Raw genomic sequence first — 9986 nt, forward strand, 5'->3', positions numbered from 1 at the left:
TTGTCAACATATCATCAAATTCCCAATTTTCATACCAAACCCTAATTTATTAATTTTGCAATCTCATGTAACACATGCCAACCATCATCTAACTCAAATATACTCATCAAAAACCACTTCTAGGCAATTTAATTCAAAACAAATTATCAAATCCTAATCTTTCCCCATGGCTGCCAAAATTTAGGTCTTTCTTTTCATGCATGGATTTCAACCTTTCCTATGTAATTCACTCATAATTAACCTTAATTTCAACAATAGAAAAGAAAAGAAGAGGGAAGCTAGCACTAACCTTACTTGAGTTAATTCTAAGCTTCCAAAACTTCAATTTTTTTCCTCTTCTGATTGCTATCAATCACTTTAGCAAGATGAAATGTTAAGAATTTATGTAGATGGCTATGGATTTTATGGTAAGAGTAGCATAGAATTGGAGTTTTGTGAAGAAGACGATGGTGGAAGGCGGGTGTTAATGGTGGATCGGCCACTCTAGAAAAAGAAGAAGAAGATAATTGTTTTTGTGACTTTTTATGATTTTTGTCTCTTCTTATGCATTTATCTCCATTTTATTAAATTAAATTTTTAATGACATCACCCCTTAGTCATGCTTATGTCAAATTAGACTTTTATTTTTCTTTTCTTTCTTTTCCCATTTCTATTTCACACTTCATGTTTTTAATTCATTCTTAGTGTTTTAATCTCTTCAATTTTAATTGACATTTAGGTCAAAATTCATCTCTGAGGGTGAAACGACCAAAATGCTCTTCGTTATGTTAATCGAGCTTTAATTGTCTATACCGATTGACTAAATTTTCTTGTTTTTTTCTTGATATTCTAATGTAATCTAAACCTTAATAATTCTTCACTTGAGTCCCAAATAATTGTTTCACAGGGTTTCTCACGGGTCTAGGGTCGGCAACTGTCTTCACATTCGCTTCCCGTTAGGGTTACCCATCGCCGTAGCTCCGGCTCATTTAACCTCTTTGCATTTTATTTCTTAAAATTTTACTTAATTTTTCTTAGTCATTATTTAGGTGATTTATGACTCCTCACTCTAGTTTAAATATAGTTTCAGACATTCTGGCTATTCGGACAGACATTGGTCACCGGAACAATAGAATACACGGACTACCTAAAGTGTGGGTATTACATAATTACCAAAAATAATTTTTTGGTGTAAACAAGTGGGAATTGAAGACATTATACCGTTAGTGGCATCATTTTTTGTTGGGTCAATAAGTTTTTGAGCATTAAATCAACGTTTCCAAGCTTTGAATGGGTTGCCAAGAAGCATCTACAACAAGACAAAAAATCAACTAAATTGCAACCAGAAATATTATCGGAATGCCATTGATGATGGTGATCCTTTAATGAAACGAGTTGAATAATAAAAGAGAAGACCGTGGTTTTGAATGTGTAATAATAATAATAATAATAATAATAATAATAATAATAATAATAATAATAAAGAGAAAAAGGGAAAGCTTAAGATTTGGTTGGTTAATAGAGAAAATAAAAAGAGAAAGGGAAAGGAAAACATTCAATTTTTCATTGAAATTATCGGTGGGAAGGTTTTGAGAGATTTTTTTCAAAGTGGTATCAGGTATTATAATTAAAAATTATTTTTAATTGAATATTTAATGACAGGTTAGCCATATTTAACGGTGTTAACAGAGAAATTTTAATTTGCTGATAGTATAAAAATATATGATGTTTTTACAAATTTAAACTCAAACCCTAATTTGAAAATGCGTGAAACCGCTAAATACTTTTTTTGTAATTTTCTCTAAAATTACAAAATTTAGGAAAATATTTTATCTTATTAATAATATAGATTTTATAATGATATGAAATAAAAATTAAATAATTATTAAAAAAATGAATTAAAAGAAAAGGAAGAAGAAAACTATGGATTTGGATTTAGAGGTCCAATTGATTGAAATTTGAATTAAAAGAGGAACATTTGAAAAATTAGATGTTAGATTGATAATAGTCTAGAGATATAAATAATTGAAGAACAAAAGATTAAAAAAATTTGGCATATTTTACATCATTCTCATCATCCTTATTTCCAAACTTTTTAACAATATGGCTTTTGATTTCTGAATTCTGAAAATAAATGTGGGAGCTGTTTTATGTAGGAGGAGTGCCAAAGGCACTTAAAAATATAAAATGATAAAGTTAATTGAATGTATATGCTTAAATAATTAAAAATTATTATCTCAACTAGCTAATTGACTTTTGCTCAGTGATATCATTCGTCTCTAGTATTGTGAGGTTTCAAGTTTTAGTCTCAGAGTCATTTGCAAAAAAAAAAAAAAAAAAAAAAAAAAAAAATTCAACTTTTATAAAAAAAAGTAGAATATATATATATATATATATATCACAAAGCCTTTCGATTAAACTTTAGAAGTTTTGATTAAGTTTACATTCCAAATTAAATAGAAACTCTCAATTTTAAGAATTTTGACTAAATTAAAATTTCAAAATGAAGAGTCCTAATCAAGTTGAAACTCTCAAAAATTAAGAAGATTATATCATACAAAACTTTAAAACAAGATTTTTGATAAACCTTAAGACTTCAAATTAAATTGAAATTCTCAATAGTAAGAGTTTTAAGTAAACTAAAATTTCAAAATTAAGAGTCCTAACCCAAGCTGAAACTCTTAAAAAAAAAAAAAAAAGAATTTTAAACTTAGTAGAAACCCAAAAATTTAAAGAATCTAATTCTAGATTTATTTCCTGATAAAAGTCATCAATTCCTTATTCTTTAATAAAAGAATACTCATTAATCTAAGTTTAATGCAGAATATACTTTCATGTAATTAACTCAAAAATAGAAAATAAACTTAAAATTAATCTAACCTTTCACATTTACTTATTTAATTTTAAATGAGTTTTGAAGTTATAGTTTAAGCTTGACAAGAGTTTTGTGGGGTTGGGATGGGCGAGTTCTTCAAAATACAGCTCAAATGTGGCTATATATATAAGAGGCTTATCAGCTATACCTTTGTGAACTGTGTTGCTATTTCTTCTTTCTTAGAGAGAGAGAGAGAGAGAGCAGTTTCTTGAAGGCAAGCTACTAGCTAGCTTTTCAAAGCTCAAACAATATACACATACAAGCATTTTGGTTGAATCTTTATAAATGGTATAGAGTAGTGTTGAGATGATGCCTCAATCACCATCATCATCATCAGGTATTGGGATTCTTGATTTTCTTCAGGGAAACAACTACTTCATCACTGGTGCAACTGGCTTTGTATCTAAAGGTATTGTTCTATCTTTCATATAAACCCTTTTAGTTCCAAAAGAACAAGTTGCTGTTACAACTTCCCTTTGCTATTTCATTACTTTGATAATTAAATCAAAACCAGGTGCGGCACTAGGAACTTTGGGATAGCAGGTCAAAATATTTTAATTTGCTTAATTTAATATTATGTATAATAATAAACTATCTATTGATAGGGAAAAAAATATGCATGCACATTAAGAAATAAAACACTAAATTTTTGTAGCGTTATATCTATGAAAACAACTTTAAAAATATAATTAGAAAAAACAATAATAATAATAATAATAACAACAAAAAACTTTCGTAAGTACTGTATACCATAGTATGTTAAATTTTTAATCACAATTAAAGTTTAAAATAAGTTAATCAATTTATAAATAAAAAATAATAACAAAAATAAATTTTAACAATTAAGACACTTTATAATTATTTTTTAGCATATCAAAATATTAACATAATGATTGCACATTAAGAATAGTTCCCTCCTTATCTATGCTACACAATAGAATTTAAATATAAAATATTTTTATATATATCTCAAACTTTTATATATGATTTAAAAATTAAAAATAAAATTTAGGAAATGAATTATATATATATATATATATATATATATATATATATATATATATATATATATATATATATATATATATATGGACCCCAACTTATATTTTTTTTTAATTTTAATGAAATTAATTATTAAAAATTATTAAAAATATATGTTTTTTTTTTTTTATCAAATTTGAGTGGGTGAATTGATCGCACTCAATTTAACATGGCTTTGTGCATGATCCAAACAATAGATAAAGAGAAAAAAAGAAAAAAAACATTGTTTAGTTCATTTTTGGGCATGATAAAGCATGCATGAAAAGATATAACTAAATTTATTTATTAAATCACTTAGATTTTCTGTCTCACATAAAGTAACTTACATTTGAAAATTATTTTCAATGAAATTTTTTTTAAGAAAAATATTTAAAAAAAATTTTCCACAAAACAATAGAGCTAACTTAACCCCAATTTACAAACCTTTCTTTTATAATTTTTCCAAATTATAGCATATGCCTAAATATGAATTCAAATAAATAAATAAACAAATAAATCACAAGTTCAATTATTTGATTGTTTCTTGAAAAACCCTTTTTTTAGTTAATAATTTTTTCTCATAGTTTTAGTCGAGAAGATGTTGCGAATAGTTCCTAAAGTGAGAAGAATTTTTCTCTTGATAAAGGAAAACGACAAGGATGTTGCCATGGAAAGATTGAAATTTTTTAAGAGCATGGTTAGTATTAGGGTTGAAACTTTTTTTTTTTGGGTAAAATTTTGAAAAAACTGCTTAATTATTTCGAAATTTTTGGTATTAAAATATATGAAATTTAATATAAAATATTTTTAATATCCTTTTAAAACTAATACTTTCTTAATAGTCTTTAAAGCACATTTTGTTGCTGAGAACAACAATTAGCTGTTTAATATTTTGTAGTTTTTATTATTAAAATATACTAAATTTAATATAAAATGTTTTTAATATCCTTTTATTAATATATTTATCAATATAGTGTTGTTCTCAACAATAACTTAAAAGATAATGCCAAACAAAACCCTAAATAAACAAACGCATTTTTATTTGAATTTATTTCTTTGCTTTTTTTTTTTAATTCAAATAGTCATTTATCAAAATTTATAATTTTTAAAGACTAAATACATAATTTCATCCTTAAATATTACTAAAAAATATCTAATAATATCATAATCTTTGAAAATGTTCCATCTCACATCTCAACTTTGAAAAAGTACATTTAAGCGAATCCTAAGATCGGCTTAGATAGCGTGTTATAAAAGTGTTGACATATCAAAAATGGCATTGATGTGGATTAATTACTCAACAATTCCCTCACACATGGTATTCTACAGAGATAATTTTTTATTTTTGATCTTTTTATTTTTATTTTACCTTTAAAGTCTATGAGAGAATCCTTCTTTTTAATGTCATAATTCGCCAACATCGACATGCGTATTCGCATGAAGGGCAGTGTGCACACCACTTAAATCTACTCTCTTTGCTAGAGCATCGCCAAAACCCTCGTTACCTTCTACCTAAAGTGCGTGGATGAGCAGAGCAAAAAGGAGATCAAAGACATTTTTCATCATTTTCCCAACCAAACAAATATTTGGAACCAAAATTGATAAAAGAAAATGAAATTCAGCTTAGCTACATAATAACAATAAAAAATACAAAAAGGGGAAAAGGAGAAAGAAAACCCAACTAGTACTTCAGTTGTTCAAACCCATCTTAAATCTAAAGTCCAAAAAGATCCCAAACCAAAATCGCTACTCACTAGCTCCATTGATTTGCCACACCTTTGGTCTCATCTCCTCCAAGCTTCTCCGCATTTAGTTACTGTTACTTTTTATCTCTCTCCAATGATGCAATTGTTGCTCTTTTTCTGTTGGCGATGCCTTAATTCCTGGCGGTTGCTAAACCCTCCACAAGCTTGCCATTTGTTACCTTGTCCTCCTCCACACTGACGTTCTTCCTGAAGGCCTTCGATTCCTTTAAGTTGAGGCCACTGGTGTGGAAGACGCAGCTAGTGATTGGCCTGGCCTTTGATTCCTTTGACTCCTCTAGGCTGACATTCTTCTCTATTTGTAAAAGGAGGATAATTTGCAGGCCTTTGAGATCTCATTTAGGGTCTAGGATCTAGAATATGAGTTAAGAACAAGGGAATAAGCTATTGGCAAGCAAGTTTCAAAGGGGTTGCTTGTACATTTGTGATTGGCTTGACTATGTTGAAGATGAATAAGAAGATTAACCTTAATGGATTTACTTTAATTAATTTCATTTATTCATTTTAGATTTTTTTTTTATTTTACTTTTCATGTTAGCATTTTTTTAAAAACTTTCACTCTCTTCTTTGCGTGTTCATTCATACTCTCTACTAACTAGGATTGCAAGGTTCACTTAGTTTCACTTTTTTGCAAGTTGAGGTGTGAGATGGGATGCTTTTAAAGGTTAGGGTGTTACTAGATATATATATTTTTTTGTAAAGTTTAGGAGTGAACTTATGTATTTTTTCATTTTTAAATAAGATGTTAATTTTTATTCTCATTAAATTTGTATATATTTTTACCCTTGAAAAAGTGTTATTACTTTGATTAGGTCATAAATGAGGAGCTATTCAAGTGATTGAAACAAATTCATGGAAAATCCTATGAAGCGTTTATGATGAGTAAGCCAGTTCCAGTGCATGGAAATGTATGTGAATATAATCTAGTGATGGATTTTGATACAATTATTGAAATTGCAAGGCATGTCCATCTGATTGTAAACTCAGCAACCAACACAACCTTTGATGAAAGGTTAATATTCCTCTAATAAGTTAATTAATAAAAGCATAACCAAATTCATGGAGTCTTCAATTCAAAAAATAATAATGAACATTGTGTAGGTATGATGTTTCTCTTAACATAAACACCCAAGGACCTGCTCGATTATAAGACTTTGCAAAGAAGTGCAAAAACCTTAAATTGTTCTTGCATGTCTCCATTGGCAAGTAGATATATAACAATGTCATCTCATCCTAATACTACATATATTTTATTAACACAACTTATCATCTTATTAAACAGCGTATGTTAATGGGGAAAGAGAAGAAATAATCTTAGAGAGGCTGGGAAAAAGATTAACAGAGGAGAGGATCCCCCTAGAAGCTTCTATCCCTTGGTTGGACGTCAGTGTTAAAATGAAGTTGGCTTCTGATATGATGGCATCTCTCTGGAATGATATTAAAGGAGCTCAAAAAATGAGAGATTTGGGAAGGGATAAATAAATATATATATATATATATATATATATATATATATATATATATATATATATATATATATATATATATTGGCTTGTTATATATATATATATATATTGGTCTGTTATTGCATATGGGTGTCTTTAACTAATGGTGACAGGGCAAGAATCTATGCATGGCAAAACACTTACGTATTCACCAAGGCTATGGGTTAGATGCTAATCAATAGAAAGAGAGAGAAGCTACCAGTTGTGATCATCCATCCAAGCAGTATTGAGAGCACCTCCTCAGAGCCCTTCCCATGATGGATACAAAGAAATGGGTAAGTATGTATGATTAAATATGAATCTCTAATTGGTTTGGTTATATTGATATTGCATTTATATCTTTTGTTAATTTGCTCCTTTATGTATGCCATCAGACAAATTGACCTAGTCTTCATATCCTATGGAAAAGACCAACTTCCAGGTTTTATTGGGAACCCCAAAATAGTTCTTGACATTGCAAGCAATTTATAACAGGGTATTTCTTATATAAGTTCAATATCATATGAGGACGAGCTTAATAATTGTGAGATCAAATATTTGTATTGAGATGTGTACAAAATTTATTAAGATGTGTATAATGAGCGCATGAATCTATATATTAATATTTAATCCAATAGTTGTTAAGATCAATTTCATATGAGGTTGAGCTTATAATACCTGCATTTTGTACTAATTAATCAACATTATGTATGCATGCTTTCCTACACTTGTCATAACATATGTGATTAATGCAATCTAGATACCTGTGGGCATTGTGGTGAATGCTATTATGGAAGTAATGGCAAAGCATGGGATTGTTGCCAAAGCACAACTACATGTGTACCGTATTACATCATCTGTCTTTAATCCTATTTCCTTCGGCCAATTATTCGATTTTGCTTGCGATCAGTTCATTTCTTTTCCATCACTGAACTCAAAACAGAAGAAAATTAAGGAATTCAAGTATTTCAGCTCAATGGACAAACTCTTTTCTTACATTAGAGACGAAACAACACAGCAAATGGGACTAAAAGACAATTTGTCCACTTTAGATCCCAAGTTACGTCTCTAGATGCAAATAGAATACACTTATAGGCTTCAACGATTCACCCACATGGTTGAACTATATAAGCCCTATGTATTCTATAAAGGATGGTAAGAAGTTGGTGTTATATATATATTATTCACCTCTTTCGTTTTTAAGATTTCTTGCTCAAAATGGCAATAAAATAACATTTTTAATAGGTTTGACAATAAAAACATTAAGGAATTGATCCAAACATGTCTACTAATTAAGAGAAGAAATTGTTCGAATTTGATGTAGAGATCGTAAACTAAGAAATTGTTCAGATTTGATGTAGAGATCATAAACTGGAAGTATTACATAAAAAATGTTCACCTTCTAGGTATACGGAGGCATATTATCAAAGAAAAACTTGCAGCAGTTGCAAGTTTGTGATTATCTACGCAAAAAGAAATAGTTGTAAACTCTCAAGCCTATGAATAAATTGGCCTTGATTCAATTATACATATCTTATTGTAACACAATGGTGTTCGTTTGCTTTATACGTGTATCGTAACATCACATCAATGACCTTGTGTACGAAGAGTATTGGAATGAATGTTCTATGAGCATAGAACAAAGATTGTGTTACATTAATCTCATAATCCTAGTAAGATTTGGAAAGATCTTTTTCTAATTAGAGGGAGAGATATTTCTTAATAGAATGGATAATTTCATGTATTAAGTAGAACTCCTATTATAGTGTTATTCATAAATTGAATTGAATTCCTAATTAGATTGTGATTGAGGGGAATTCTTAATTAGATTGTGATTGAGGGGGCTAACACTATATATAAGAGTTTTGTGGAAAGGTTATTAGGCTCTTGCCAATTGTAGTTCCATGTAGGGAGAGATGCTTTGACCTAAGGTGGAGACAGGGCATAAAATTCAAGATGAAGGAAGTTTTATCCATTAATGAATGGGCTATTGCCCATATAGTTGAAGACATCCTTTGTAGTGTATAATTTCATTAAAATAGTAAATATATTAAATTATGCCTAAAGGACAGAGAGACACTAATATATTTACTAAGAGCAGCTTGATGTGGGAGTTCTCTTGAATGTAATTAGGTTGATTGATAGCATAGTTATGAGCTTGTAATTGATGTTTATTTTAATGATAGTAAAAAAATGGCATACCCATAGGCGTAACCTTATATTAAAAGGGTGAACCATGCATGTCACAACTCAATTTTATGGGTTGGACCAGCACTAGGACTTAGACTATCACAAGGCTCCCAAAGCTCTTTTTAAGGCTCACAAATACCAAACCCATAACCAAGTCTAAAGTCATGGCCCAATATGCATAATAAAATATTTAAACCCTTTGGGGAGTCCAATTCAACCCAGTACATGATGCAGCAACTAGGGAAGTCCAGGTTAACCCATTTAATTCCATGAATATTATCAAACAATTCAAATATATTTTATTGTAATCATGGAGTTCTAAGAGTATAAATAATTAAATAAAACAAAAACTACTAACTAAATAGTACTATACCCTATGGGGAAAATTGCCAGCTTCAAAGAAAAAAAAGCTCCTCCTGCCAACTGGGAAAAAATACTGAACATAAATGAGGGTTTGACTTAAAGAGAATAAATATTAAATGTAAATATAATTTTTATAAGGCCAAATTATCAAAAAAAGCTAAACCTTTATGTGATTTGTCAATTTTGGTTAGTTCATTTTTTTTTTTTTATCAATTTTGGCCAAATTTCAAAGTTTGGTATTTATTTTGGGCAAGGTTCAAAATTGGGGAATTCTAGTGCTAATGTGGCAGCCCAGTCATCAAACTTTATTAT

The 9986-nt window shown here is 29.1% G+C and overlaps 1 pseudogene; it reads left to right on the forward strand.

Moving 5' to 3' along the window:
- LOC131175828 (fatty acyl-CoA reductase 2, chloroplastic-like) overlaps nucleotides 1-8193 on the forward strand; it is a 32662-nt pseudogene extending 24469 nt beyond the window's left edge.
- The last annotated feature ends 1793 nt before the right edge of the window (nucleotides 8194-9986 follow it).

Source organism: Hevea brasiliensis, chromosome 18 (genome assembly GCF_030052815.1).
Source record: "Hevea brasiliensis isolate MT/VB/25A 57/8 chromosome 18, ASM3005281v1, whole genome shotgun sequence".
In the NCBI taxonomy this organism is placed as follows: Eukaryota; Viridiplantae; Streptophyta; class Magnoliopsida; order Malpighiales; family Euphorbiaceae; genus Hevea; species Hevea brasiliensis.